This window comes from Protopterus annectens, chromosome 8.part1 (assembly GCF_019279795.1).
Source record: "Protopterus annectens isolate FY-2018-M chromosome 8.part1, PAN1.0, whole genome shotgun sequence".
NCBI classification, from domain to species: Eukaryota; Metazoa; Chordata; order Ceratodontiformes; family Protopteridae; genus Protopterus; species Protopterus annectens.
The window spans coordinates 225,995,543-226,011,828 of NC_056742.1; positions in this window are offsets into that span (position 1 = coordinate 225,995,543).

The following is a 16,286-nucleotide window of genomic DNA, read 5'->3' on the forward strand; positions in this document are numbered from 1 at the left end:
TAAACTTGATATGCTTGTACCAAATTGAACTCTGCTCACTTTCATCAGCATGTTCCAATCAGATTGAAGTCTTCTCAAGAATGTGGCAGTTCCTTTTTCTTTTTTTGTTTTTTATAGAAGCAGATTTTCTTTTGCTTGATGTTGTCCAATAAGGTTGTGGCAGGCAGAGTTAAGTTGTTTTGTCTTACACTTCTGTTCCTCTCCTTCAGCTGACACATTTTCTAGATGTAAGGTAACTTTTCTTTGGAGAGTTAAAGGGCACTGATAAAAATAACTTTTTAAGAGATCACTTGAATTTGCAAAGTCAAGGTCATAATTCTCATGAATGCCTGCTAACCTTCTAAGATTATACCCCAAGGTGTTCTTTAAGGATGAAATCTTCTGAAAAATTACTTTGCAGTATGTGATATTAATGGTACTCAGAGCTTTTTTGTTTGAAGTTTACATAGAATAAGACTCGGTACTTCAAAATGAAAGCATTAGCATATGAATCATATAAATCAGTCAAGTGAGTCACATATTACTCTGCTTTCAGTAACTAAATATCTGCAACTTGTAGTCAGTTCGTGTACAGTTTGTACAATTTGAGAATGATGCTTATACTGTTGGATATATTCTTGTCATCACACAGTTGACATGCCATGTTGCATTGCATATGCTTTGCTTTTAACTGTGAATAGTAAGAGAAGAGTCTATAGCTGTTATGGTTAAGGGATTACTTCTGCACATATCATGGAAGTGTTCATAAGCAGAATAGAAAGACTAGATGAGAAGTTATTGATTACAAAGATGACAGTTCCTTAGAAACGACATCATAACAATTGCAGGATAATGAAGTAATGCATTGTACACAAATATTGCTGCAGTCAGTAAAAATTCTGAACATTGCATTTTGTTAGAGCTGTGTGTTAAACGTAAAAGCACGTTTTGTTTAGTCTGTGGTTTCTGTGCACATTTTATAAATCAATGCTACTGTAGTAAATGCATGCAATGATTGACATTTATTTCCTCTAAAATAATAAAAAATAAAACTGTTACATGCTTTTATACTCAACTGAATGCAAACTATACATGAATTTTAACAGATATTGGCCTCTTTGTGTACTCTATGAGTATTGTTATGGGTTTAGCTCATGCATTTTTGAAATACGTCACTGGTTTTCCTTCCACCAATTTCTCACGAAAGCCATCCTTTACTCATACAGCCTAGTGTGTGAAAACATATATATTCTAACATCAGTTCTTAGCCTGTAACTTCAGTTTATGTGGTTTCATCCCCCCAAAATTATACTTTCTTTAACTTGAATTCCTTTGTGATGCGTAAATGCCTCAGTTATACATGTTCTGATACTTACAATGTACAGGACATACACATTGCATTCCATTTGTTTTCATTCACCCTATTTTTTCCTTCTTAGCACAACATCACAATTTCATATCAGTCCAGAAGTGTATATAATACTCTAGATGTGGTTTCACTGAATGGCTGTATATTCCAAAATGCCTTCACATTTTTCCATGCCTTCTGTTAACCTTCAAATTGCCCATGAAATTTCGCACACTGATACTTTTAGAATATCTCACGTAATCTCCCCTTTCCATTTTTGTTGCTATAATTCATTTGAGTTTTTGTCAAATTATTTTTTTCTTTACTTATTTGCTTAGTCTCTAAGCTGCCAAATATTTGCATATCCTCTTCCTTTCATCTTCTGTATGGCTGGTATAGCAAATCACGTTGTCATCAGCAAAGGCAATTACTTTTACATGCGGTGTCTTGCTAATCACATTTAAATCAACAGTAAAATGATAGCATGTCTCAGAACTGAATAAATCTGTACACCGTGACATTTTTTTTTACTGTGAATTCTGTTCACTCTTATTGTCATTGATGTTCTGCTATATACTTGATATTTAAGGAATTACTTAGCATCATAGCCATCTAAAAATCTAATTGACTTGCATTTTAACTTTGTTTTTGTTACATTTCACAAATAACTTATGAAAATCTACTTGGGCAACACCCAAAACCTCTCAAGTGACTTTAATTAAAGGTACTAAGCAAGAAATCCACTAGTCTTTCCTGGCTTCATGATCCTTCTATGAATCATTGCTCACCTCTTAACCTTGGAGTATTCCATAACTGTTTTCCTTATTATTTGTAAGTTTGTCATTTATACGCCAAGTGAGGATACAGTTACTGGTACATTATATAAACATTTGTGAGGTGGTACCAAATCAGTTTTCCTCCAACCATTTAACATTAGCACATTCTCCCAAAAATTCATTAAAGTGAGTGGTCAGAGACTGGACTAACCCTGTATGCTCTACTTTCAGAATTATGGAGTAAATCAAGTTATGTTATTCAGCATAAGTTTTAACATTATATTCAAAATCATGCATCATATAAATGGACTGATATCTGTTTCAAACCAGACATGCTAAATATTTCTTTTCAAATTGGGCCACTCCCTTTTCTCTTTTCAGAACATTAAAGAAATGTTAATGTCTATTACATTCACTTCCTTTCTGCCCTGCATTACTCACTTTTTTTAATTTTGCTATAACTGGATCCAGTATTTATAATCAAGCCTTATTTATTCAACACATGATTACTGAAATCCAAAGCAATTGAAACCTTTGGAAGTCACTAGTCAAAACAAGTGACACTCCAAAGGTCATAGACATTTTTGTAAATGCCCCACAACCCTCAGTGTATGCACAAGTCCCTCCATGCCCCAGCTCTATATAGACACCAACTCAAACATTACACAAACATTGAAAAGTGGAACAAACTTAGGAAAACATAACACTCGCCTTCTCTGTCTTTTCTGAGTCTAGCCACCATGACAGGATGCCAGCCATTCTTTTAGGTTTGACATTGAGTGTTGATCAACTATGTGGTGACAAACATTAAGATTTCCACTATGATTTTTACCCTAAAGCACATATTAGAGCTTCCGTCTCCATCTCTGTCAGAGATTGCTAGTTATTTATGTATTTATGTATGTATTGTACGTATATGTGTGTGTGTGTGTGTGTGTGTGTGTGTGTGTGTGTGTGTGTGTGTGTGTGTGTTTGTGTGTGCGCGCGCGTGTGTGTGTGTGTCTGTGTGCACGCGCGCATGTGTGTGTGTGTGTGTGTGTGTGTGTGTGTGTGTGTGTGTGTGTGTGTGTGTGCTGTTGATGCATCCACACTACTGTCACAACTTTCTTCTGTGCTATCAGATGATGAACTCTCTCTCTCTCTCTCTCTCTCTCCCACTCCTTTCCATTTCACTATTCCACTACCTTTATGCTGTTCATTGCTTTTATTAGTCCTCTTACCTCATTTTGCAAGTATACCATCTCTTCTACCATCATTTCGTTTCACTTATTTACTTTTTACAATCGTGTATTAATTCTTTAGTGACAGATTTTGCCACCATAGAATTTTTACTGCTTCTGCTACACTGCTACTTAATACTTTCCTGGGGAACAGACTAATCCAATGAAGATCAAATTTTAACTGCCATCATTCATACTGTGCAAAATGGCTTAACTCTTACTGCTATATCATTTTTGATTTAACTATTAGTGGGTACTTCCTCTTGGGCGATAGCTAACTTGTATGCCTGGTTTGTCTTTTTTCATCATCAGCTGCCTCCCTTGTCCCAAGTCTTTACATTGTCTGAGGGTAGTGTGTCCATAGTCACCACCCCTCTCAACACAGAGCAGTTATCCCACCATCTTTGATAGTCATACTGGACAGTTGTAGGTATTATCTCACTCAATCTACCCTTTACTAGGTTGGATATCCATTTTTTTGTATTGCGTTCTTACTGTCTCTTCCAAATCTGCTTTACAAAACAATCTTCTTCTTTCAAGTGCATGAGACTGAACCACTGTAATCTGCCGTCCTTTGCTTTACCTGCAACCTGTGCTACTTTGGCTTCTGCTCTGATGTCATCATTTATTTGTCTGTCCCACAGTGTTCTATCTACTACCCATTCCAGGAATAAATAACTTACAGAGCAAATCTGAAATACTGCACCTGGTTTAATCCTCTCCTATTCTTCTTTCTCATTTTGATTGCCCATATGCTCCATCAGGAAAGGAGTCAGTGGCCTTGGCTATTTTGTTCGTCTAGGGGTGAGCGGTGCTGTCATTTATGGAAATCTTTTTTTCTTCTTCCTTATTTCAGTCTTTCTCTCAGTATACATGCCTCTGAAGCTGAAGCTCAAGTGATTGCTATGCAGTGGGTGTTTACTGATGGTGTTCCTCTCACTTCTGATGTTCCTCAGTCTGCCTGCTCTCCTTGAAATGACTTCATTGAGGACTGGTCTCCATGGGAGATTCTAAGTAGAGCTCCCATTCCAGACATGTGCCCCAGACTCCTTTTCAAGAGAAATCAACTTCTCTCCCCAGCAAGGTTTTCCATCTCCTGAATTGCTAATCTTGGAAGGTCCAACTCTAGTCAGGGCTTTATCCAACTATTGCATAGAGCTATCCCTTTTTTGTTCTTATTTGAAGCTCCTAAACTAACACTCTTTCGTCTAATCTGGATTTTTATGCAGACTGTATCTATGGAAGACAATATCCAAGTAGTACACTGCTTTTGGCTTGGTCCCCGTGAGTATATGTATAACAATTGATTATCTGCTCTTAGTACGAATATTGGAAACAAAACACAAGTGCTACATTTTAATGACCCGCTAAAGCTAGTATTTCCTGATATAAAATTAATTTCATAAAATAGCATTTTGCTGCGACACATGAATACATAGCAGAACATTCTTCCCTTTGCCCTGTGTACCCCAACATCAGTAATTAACTCCAAAATCACAACTCAAGAAGTACAACTTCTCAGTGTGAGCTTTCTTCATTTCTACAGTGGATATAAAAAGTTTACACACCCCTGTTAAAATACCAGGTTTTTGTGATAAAAAAAAATGATACCACAATAAATGTTTTCATTTGCTGCCTTAAATGATATTACTTCATCTTCCCCATGCCCTTTTATCTAAAGTATTCAGTGTGGACTCTTGCACATGTAATTGCTATGTGATCTCCTTAATACTGGATAACAGACTGTTACCATGCCTCTTATATACTTAAGCACCTATTGCACAGAGGTCTGCTCCTTCAGACCTGCTTCAATATTTTTAACAGCTAAGAATAGCACATTATTAACTCATAGATGTTAAGGACAACTGTCTGGTCCCTGTCAATATCTATATTAGCCTTAGTATTCCATTTCTTCATCTGGGTGTAATGCTTTCTGTGAGAACCCCAGTTCATTCCCTTGCAGACAGTAATCACTCCAGCATAAGGCATGAATCCTTTTTCTCTAATTCTCTAATTAATTATAACCACCCTTACTTCTACAGCCATTATTTTTTTCCTAGTGGCCATGCTTTCTTTAAAATCTGCAGTAAACATACAATACAACAATAACACTTTAATTAGGCTTAAGAAAACAAAGGGCTTATACCCTCTAAAGAGCAAACTTCCTAAGCGGTCATTTTTTTTTTTCGGTGGAGCATTTTTCCTTGCTAGGGACATATCAGTGCAAGCCTTCTTGACACTGTCTTATTTATAAAATGTGTCATTGCTACTAGTTTCCAAAACAAATGCCTTCAAGTTAAATATTGTATGCAATGCCAGGAATAATAGTAGGCCGAAGGAAAAAGTTAAAATGATAACATTTTTTTTTTGTCTTTCACTTCTCACTTGCTCGTCTGCAATCAGAATGTTGATCTCATGGCTAAGGCATGAATGACTTTGGTCTTTTTGGATATAAAAGAACAAATATTGTCTTTTGAGGTGTTTTAGATGTCAAGAGCTGCTGTCGTCTCTTGTGAATGCAACAAAAGAGATGAAAAACCATGAACTATCTCACTACTGAGCTATAATTGCTGATAGAATTAATAGGTTGTATAGCAGGTTGTATAGCACTAATCCACGGGTGGATTCAAGAGAATTAAGCAGAGGGGGTTGAGTATTACACATTTCTATTGTCACTATAGAGAGTAAAACAACTGGACCTGGCTACCTGTTTCCTCCAGGCTAACAACAGGGAGATGAGGTCGTGTGATGAACATAATGTTCTAGGGAAAAGCCAGTTTCTATAACTTTATTATACTGTGCTACGTTTTGCTGTGCTATTATAGATGCTATCTTGAGTGTGTCACAGTGGTGGATTATTCAGCAAAACGTATCTACTGTAAGATTTTTATTAATTTACCTAACTTGTAAAATTTAGGAATAATATTCCTGTTGTAAGCTCTAGCCAGAGAAATTAGGAATTATATAATTTTTCTGTATGCATCCTGTCTGTTTTCATTTGCACTTGATTTCTCTGTATGTTATAGCCTGTGTGTCTTTTTTTATTTATTCATTTTATTTATTTTACATCTGTTAACCGGGTTAGTCTGGCTGAGCTTTTGGCTCATTTTCAGCAGAGACTCGGGGAGAAAAGCTCCTCAGGACTAGAAAACAATTTATTAAATTATAGTAACATAGTAGTAACAATCAGCTATAGGATCTTCCAAGCAAAGACCTGGAGAGAAATATTTGCACTGCTTTCCTTTCTATTTAATTAAAATTCATTTATCAGTATTTAAAGTCTTGTACTTTGAAGTTTCATAGGTGAGTACTAGGCTTCAGTCTGCAGAGCATTATAACCCTTGCCAAAAAATATTCACAAGTTCAGTCCAATCTCAGGAAGAGCAGAAAAAGAATCTGAGGCTGTCCATTCAATTATTTAAGCCGAAATACACAACAACAACAACAACCTTGAAGGTGGCAAGGGTGTTAATCTACTTAACATGCTATGGAAGTTGGTTCCAGAGGTTGTGGATATGCTGGTATATTATTCTATTATGCCAGTGTGTCTGTGTATCTTTTGATATTTTTAGTTACCTTATTATAATATTTGAGATACTGGTAGTTATGCAAAGGAATATGAAAATCAAGGATGGTAGATTTTTCATGACTTCAGTGGTTAGACACACACATCTCCATGGAGGAGTCTATAAGAAGATAAGTACAAGAGAAGGTTGCCAGTCTGTCCTGATACCTAAGAATTTTCAGGCCACTTATCTTTTAGTTATGAATTTCGAAAGACACTCAAATTGAGTAATATGATTAGAAAAATACATGCTAGATGGTAAATTTTTCATGACTTTAATGGTTAGACACACACATCTCCATGGAGGAGTCTATAAGAAGATAAGTACAAGAGAAGGTTGCCAGTCTGTCCTGATACCTAAGAATTTTCAGGCCACTTATCTTTTAGTTATGAATTTCGAAAGACACTCAAATTGAGTAATATAATTAGAAAAATACATGCCAAAGGGTATATTATATTCAATAATGAATCTGTCAAAATGTATGGGTAAAGGGGAATTAATACTTATTATACTTACATTATATTTATGCTCTATTGTGTATATGTGAAGAGGGATATTATATATACTGATGGTTAATATGCTTTGTGACATACTTGTCCCATTAAACTACTACTGATGAGCTATATTAATGGGTATGATTTCATATCTGGATTAATTTAAAAGCAGCAAGTAATCAGAAGAAAACTGTGTGGAATTGGAAAATTCTGACAGCCTTGCCTGAAAAGTGTGTTTGTGTGATTCTTAATCTGTATGAATAACAATTACTATGAAAAAGGGGTACTGGAAGATAATAGGATAGAGAAAGAAAGAGAGAGCAATGGGAGAGGACCTGGTGGTGCTAGGCCCAAGTGGTCAATGTGCATTCCAGTCTGAATGTTGAGGTTATAAGTCCATATCCATGACTATAGTGCATATTCCCTTTATGCTCTTGGCACCAGATTGTACTTTCTACATTAGTTATTGAAATGTACTTGCATGCACTTTCTTGTATTACTTTACTCTCAGGTTGCAGCGGTGGGATTCAAACTCTAAAAGTGGCAACCATATAGATAACATGACTGGTAGCATTTTGTCATCTGGAGGCAACATTGGTGGTACTAGTAATATCCTACTAGTGCAATGGTTTCAGCCCACTGTCACCCAGATGTTATTGCTAAATGCTTAAAATAATCAGACACTCAGCAATGTCAATTAGTGTAGAAATTATGTTCTAGCTATAAGCATATCTTAAGGCCTTGATCTCTACCTTCCACTTTCAAAGTATATGCATTTAACAAATTGACACTTGCTTAAGAAAGGGGCACACCATTGGTGGAGTTCATTATAATTGCTTCACTCCAAAGCCCCTCTTTTAACACATGTATTGCTTTTCCTCTCTAGTCAGAAATGTAGTAAAGGCATGTGATAATGTATAACATCCTCCTTTGTTGCCACAGACCAATTGTGTATAAGCAGACTCTGACTATGTTAAAGTCTGCGAACTGTAAAACCTTTTTTTTTCAGGAACACTTTGATAATTTATGAGCTGTTGTCTGATAATCAGGATTCTGATTCTAAAATGTATATCTGTCTTTCTGTGCTGTTTCTTTAAAGGTATTTAAGTTAACCAACTACTTATAAAATGACAACTAGTTAATTATCAACAAGCTGTCTAGTGAATGTTTACAATGGCACATGGTTTAATAATGAGAAGCAATTTTTATTCAGTGTTCACCTCCCTTTGCAAGTTGGTGCCAGGTCAGTCATCCTATTTACTCAACCCTTTCTAATCCATTCCTCCAGTACTAATACCAGCTAATCACTTTCCAGGGATTCTTTCTTTGACCAGCGGAAGGCACCTCTTGCAGTCATTCTTATAATACAGGAGAACTGCACCAGCTCTCTAAATTACCTGGCATAGTATAACTGATAAGGCTGTATAATTACAGCTTATACTTCCTGTCAACTCATTTGGTCTCCATAGCTCACAACAACTTTGAAAATGAAATGTGAATAATATATTATCTACAAAATCCAGCTTCAGAATCAATATAGCCCAAATCTCAGGCATCAACAGTCATTCTGGGATAGTGTTTATTTGCATGACTAAGGCATATGATTCAGTGTAGCTGCCAGTTCTTATAGCAGCTGACAAGCTATAGATTTCCATCCACTTTTCTTAAATGGATGCAAATCTGTCTTAGTAAACAGCCTTTCAAAGACAGAGCTGGTAACATTCAATGTCATGCACAATAGGTCAACCAGAGCTTTCCTTATGGTTCTTTCATACATCCTCTGCTTTTCTGTTTTAATTAATATTTTGTATGTTTACATATGCTGAGATTCCTCCAATCCACCTTGATCTATATTGACAAATGGTTTTGTGATCTTTTGACTCCTTGCCAGCTAACTTTATTTCTACACTTGGAACTTAACTAAAGACTATTCACATTTCATTCAACTCTTTATAAATGCCACTAAATGTCAGAAAGATGAAACCATGATTTTTAGAATAGATGAATTCTTATAATAGATTTCACAGACAGTCATTTATCTAATATTTTGTGTGTGTGTGTGTGTGTGTGTGTGTGTGTGTGTGTGTGTGTGTGTGTGTGTGTGTGTGTGTGTGTGTGTGTGTGTGTGTGTGTGTGTGTGTGTGTGTGTGTGTGTGTGTGTGTGTGTGTGTGTGTATCTCTGTGCCTTTATATGTATGTGTATATTGGGGCTGGAATCCCTACACTCAGGCATACCTTACATTTGTATCTGTTAAACATAAAGGACTGTTGAAAAACTGCAATAATATTTTGCATTTGTTAATATGTAAAGCAAAATCCACCACTGTCAAAGAGTGCTTATTACAGTCTGAGTATAGGCTTTCACTAGTAACGCAAGGGTTCATTGTCAGCTGTAATTGGCATCAACTCCTATTAGATAATAAATGTAGATTTTTGTTTCAGGCACTGCATTTAAAGTATCCATGTATCACTTGTACTTAACAAATGTTATACCCCTTGTAAAATCAATTGTCACAGTGTCTTCCTTACTAATCTACATAAAGTTTTGCACCTTAGACATTGTGTTATGCTCATATTGCATCACTTCTCATATTTAAAACTTTTACTTGCAGCTTTTGGATGCCAGTCCAATCACATTGCACTCTTCAAGCTTGGTCTTTGGATGCCAATCCAATCACATTGCACTCTTCAAGTTTCACCTTTGGATGCCAATCCAATCACACTTCACTCTTCAAGCTTGTCCTTTGCACACCAGTCCAATCACACTGCACTCTTCAAGCTTGGTCTTTGGACACCAGTCCAATCCCACCGCACTCTTCAAGCTTGACCTTTGGATGCCAATCCAATCACATTGCACCCTTCAAGCTTGGCCTTTGGATGCCAATCCAATCACACTGCACTCTTCAAGGCGATCCTTGTACTTCTGTAGGCCTAAATTATGCAATCCACTTGTACTGAAAGCAGATCCCAACCAACAATTTAACAGTGTAAGTCCAAGCTTTACAATCACTACCTCAAAGACATTGTGTAAATGACTAAACATATAACCTAGCTCTTCTTTACTATTTCTGAAGTCAAGCTTTTTACTTTATGGACATATTTATTACTAAGTTTGACTGACTGTGAAAGAATATAATCTATGTGGATCTAAAACAAAAAATAAAAATGCAATAAGCCCATTTAGATGTGTCTGATCTATTTGGATCTGTTTTGACTTTTCCAACAGAGCATAAATCCAGGATTTTGCTGTTGAACTATGTATTATCTTTATATATAGATATTAATGCAACCTCAGTCCCTCTAAATACTGTATTTATTTTACTGTCTTGATAATTTGTACAGTAATGCCATAACTGTGGGAAGCCCTATAACTCCAGTCTAGCTACCTATAAAATAAAACAATACATACCTGTATATCTCTCTATCTAAATCATATCTTTCAGCTTTTCCCAGTTAGGGGTTGCCACAGTGGATCACAGGTCCACTTATAATTGGCAGTAGATTTTTTATGGTGTCAAGTTGCCAGCTCAGTGTCCAACTTTCAGAGAAGACAAACACACACTCACGCACCTATCTGCATGTCTTTTTAATGTTTAGTTGATCGCAGGGAGTACATGCAGTCTCCACACAGAAGGTGCTACAGCTGAGAATTGAACCAGTATGCCTCTTGCTGTGAGGCGACAATACTAACCGCTGCACCACCATGGCCAATATCTCTCCACACACAAACACACAAACACACACACACACACACACACACACACACACACACACACACACACACACACACACACACACACACACACACACACACACACACACACACACACACACACACACACACACACACACATATATTTATATATATTTATAAATTGTGTGCATAATCTTTAACAATAATTAACAAACAGAACTGCATCTGAAGTATTACAGATTTAACTAAACTTACTAATGTTTATCAAACATCTCATAGTCAGCATATACTGCAGCTAAGAAACTGCAAATACTATAAAGAATTCAGAATTCATGGTGATTTGATAAGTAATTTGTATTGTGCATTAACAGACATATCAAATCTATATTTAACCTAGTCTGTAAGAATAGAATAAAAGAGTTTTCTCTGTGGATTTTCTGTAAGTAGAGAAGGGAATAAGTCATTAAAAAGTGTAAGATAATAGCAAGATGACTGGATCATGATCAAATGGCACTCAGGCAGAGTAACAAACAACCCCTCCTAGCTAAACACATGTACTATTGTCGGGCTGTCTCTCCCAAATTGCCAAAAAAACATTGTTCAGACTTGTCAGTGTGCAGACTATCATACTATTTTCTTCTTTACTTTCACACAGATCACAGAAATTTGGATTTAAATTTAAAACTTTTATTTCAGATTTTACTGTAAACTCACAGTCAGCTATTTGCCAAACAAAACCAAGATCTCTCTTATTGAAAACACACTTAACATGAGTGACACTAAACTTCTCTTCTGTTGAAACTCATATTTATTGCATGTTTATCTGGCAAGCCATTAAATTACAAGATATGTGTTGAGATTCATTGTCAAATAGCACATAGTGAAGCACTAATTATTGGCTCTGTCTGTAAAGTGACTTGATTAGAATCACAGTAGACAAACAAGAGCTCAGGAAATTAAACCCTGCATTACAAGCAGCAACTCTTTAGCAGCTGAGTGCTTTACTGATCTGCACTATGTGCCAAGCTGTTACAGCCCAGTGCATTGCATTTTATACCAGTGTGCCTACAGAAAAAGGTAAAGTGAGTATTCATAATTAACATGTTTATTATTTTCATAGACTTCATGCTGTCCAGTTTATTCACAACGAAAATAAACAGTCAACAAAACCATGAAACCAAGGATCATACCCAAAGAACATGGCTCATGTGGTGAAGCTTCTGTTTACTAAAATCAGTTACTTCCTTTCCAATGTAAATTGTACTTGGATGCAGAAATCAAATGTATGATTCTTTATACATTATATATAATATATGTGTTACTGCGGTGGTGGTGCTGCGGTGGCATTGTCACCTCACAGTAAGACGTTGTCCTGTTCGATTCTCACCTAAAGCGTCTTCTGTGTGGAGACATGTGTGAATGGGCATACCTTGTTGAAGATTGTGCATCAGAGCTGGCAACTCGGCATGTAAAAATCTATTGCCAATCATTAGCAGACCAGAGTTCCGCTGTGGCGATCCCTAACCGGGAAAAGCCAAAAGACAACATACGTGTTTCTTAATATTTCTGCAAAATATTTTATAAAATGTATATATGTGTATATATATCTCTGTGTGTGTGTGTGTGTGTGTGTGTGTGTGTGTGTGTGTGTGTGTGTGTGTGTACACACACAAACACACACATACACACAACAACCATCCATCATAGCCCCTCGTATGACTGGGGTCACATGCATGTTTGATTACAATCAAATGAATGAAAAATATATAGATAATGACCTAGGAGTGTATTCTACTTCACTTCTAAGAGAACCAAAAAGTGCAAACAACTGAATCCCATGCCCTCTGACCCTCTTAATCTCTTACTTAGCTCAAGAATCAAAGACCTCAAATCAGAAACAGGTTTAAAATATTGTTCTTATACATTTGGAAATCCATTAGAATAACAGGTTTTTGCATTAGCAAGCATTTTCTCATTAATTTGCAGTCTAAAACTCATCTGCTCATCATTATTTATTGACTGCAGTTTGCAAGACCTTACCAGAAAAGTACAAATTTTATGAGGCGCAGACCACAAATATGCAGAAAAATCTGGAACAATTAAGAACTATGACTCTGCACATGCACATATTTGTGCACAGGTCTACAAGTAGACCCTTGTGCACACATCTATACACACACCCAGACACATACCCAAAACCATTTATTTCAACCACTTGTCTGATTGCACACCTCAGAAATTTGCATGTGATCAAGTGAATAAATAAATAAATACATAAATAATGGCTTGGAATTGTATTGTGGCTTGCTGCTGTCAGAACCATACCTTGCAATCCATTATAATGTTTCCCTGCCCTCGCAATGTCTTAGCTCAAGAATCAGAGACAAACTCCCCAAATCAGGAGCAGATTTTAATCATCTCTCTTATATATTTAGAACATTGCAAATTAACAAGCTTTACATTAATATGCATTTTCTGATGGATAGAAAACCTGAAACTCACATACCTGTCATTATTTACTGACTATAATCCAGGCCAATTTACCAGAAAGCCATCAATTTTACTAGAACAGTCTAAAATACCCTTCATCTTCTTTTCACAAGAGTTTTGGATAAAGCTAGAAATAATAGTGGATCAATGGTCCCAAAAGGGACACAATTTTTTTTAAATCTACTTCTTATCTAGACAATCCCACTTGACACAGTTTCTCTTTTTCAGGAGTGACCCAGGAGCACTGTCTGTTTAAGTGGTTTGCTCCAATTCTCACAGTAGAAAAATAAAGGAGGAAGGAATCAAACTCTAATTTTTTTTCAGCTGGAAGTGGTTTACCAGCTCAGGGCCTTAATGATCAGACAAATCTAAATCACTTAAAAAGCTGACAGAACAATAAGTTGTCACATACTTTCTGAACAAAAAGAACTAAGAAACTCTGATGAATGTCATTATTGACTGACCATAATCCTCAGTGATGTACCAAAACAACTGCATGTGACAGTGTCTTCAATGTGATACTGTATTTTCCAAAAAGGCTGGTCATGGCAGGTCCACTACTGGTCCATTTTGACTGTGATAAGCACCAGAAAGTTTCTCTTTCACTGGCTGTAAATATGAGACAATGAAAGACATGAAACTGGAGTTTGAGTTATCTACATGGATTATTGCTCACATTTTATTTAATCTGGAGGTCTTTTTAGATCTGGAAGCCTCCACATGTGTCTCAGCCAACAGAATCTTGTTGAACAATGAAGAGAGGGCAGCAATAATTTGTCAGATAAAGCTTTAATGAAGTCTTAAAATTTTACCCTGATTTAATAGTGTTGATATTAATCTCATTATATTTGATAAAAACATGTCCAATACAGAATTGTCTTTTTTTATATAGCAGTGTTTCAGTAACATTAAAATGCTTGCACTGACCTGCCTTTCTGGATGTCTATTACTACATTCAGTTGCTTTACATACTGTCAGTTATCATCTTGTGACTTAAATGGATTTTCTTTATTTCAGAGACCTTATGTTAGCCCTATGCACATTGACGTGTGATCTCTTAGATTCCCAGGTCCCCCTTAGCTATAGAAAATACTTTGAAGACTGCAAATGCCCATTATGCCTTGACTTAGGCTATGTTAGTTAATGCAGTATTTTGATGAAGATTATTAATAAAAGTATAAAAGCCCTGAATTACACAGGTGTTATAGGAGTTATGCATCAACTTAACCTGAACAGTTTGGAACATCTTGAACATCTGGTGTATTAGTTAACATTAGATGATTAGGAAAATGCTAGCAATTATTTTTGACTTCTTTCATAGAGTTCAACTGAACATTATCCTACAGACCTGGCTGGATGATAACTGTGGGTCATGTTTAACAATGAATACCAACTAGGACTTTACGTGATTCATAGCCCATTGTCTATACATTTGGTGGGGAAACCACACTGTGTTTTAAACTGTGCAATTGTTGGTAAGTCAGACATTTTTGTGTACTTCATTAAGACATGATTGTACTCTAGATTTATCCAGATTTGTCATCAACTTAGGCATGTTTGGAATTTTCTGTTGGAGCTTGTGAATCTCTTGTTTGACTTGGTCACTAAATCTCACAGATGTCATATCTTGGGGATTTGAATAGCAATGTCTAAGCTGATGATAAAATGTGTAAATTCACCATGGAATGAAAGGAATGCCTTGGGTACACAAAGGTAGATTCCACTGCAATCATCACTTTTAGGTACTCCTTGGACTCAATCGTTCAATCCAATTTGGAAGCTAAACCTTGGTGGTAGTACAAGTGTCTCACAGCATGACCTATTTACTTTGTCTTTAGATGTCCACTGGTGATATTAGATGATATGGAGACAGTTAGCTGTAGGGCTTTCAGATCTATAACTAAACTCATCTCGTCAATCATACTTTATAAGTTCATTAGATTGGACAGTGGATGTAACTCCCAGTTCGTTAGCTGTAGCACAAAATAATCCCATGATTGGTGCAATAGATGTCTTTGCCTCAGCTTATGTATATTTAATGTCATCCCACTGTTTGTGAACCACAGTTTGTCCATGAACTCTAAATGATGCAGAGAGTTGGATAGAGCATGAATGTCATTAGTGATATGCCACTCTAAGATAACTTTAGAGTTTATATGCACTGTCCTACATGCCAGAAAGAAATATCTTGTAAAAGGCATCTTATCCATCTAATGATATTTCTGTCACAAACAATCATGTGAAAATACTTTTCTTATGGTGTGAAACTTAACATGCCTTGCTGCTCAGAACATTTTTGTAATTAATTAATTAATCAATTAATTAATTAATGTATTTGTTCATTTACATATAAAGTGGCCAATGTACATTATTTACTAAGAAAGCAGCAAATGGTAGCTACTATGGAATTTTCTTGAAACTCCAGAGTTTTCTTGTGCTATATTTATAATGGTGAGGACATCAAATAGGTTCTCTGTTTATGTTCTTCTTGCCATGAATTATGTCCAGGTCCAAATTAGCTATTCTGCTAAAATCTTGCCTGAACATCACTTTCTTGAAGAAGGGGGATTCCATCTATTGTAAAAGAGGATCTGATCACCCCAACTTAAAAACCCATCATGAATCCGGACTTTTTGAAGAATTATTACCCTCTCACAAGTTTTTCTTTTAAACGTAAGGTTATTGAGAAAGTATTTGTGACAGTTTGTATAGTAAGTGC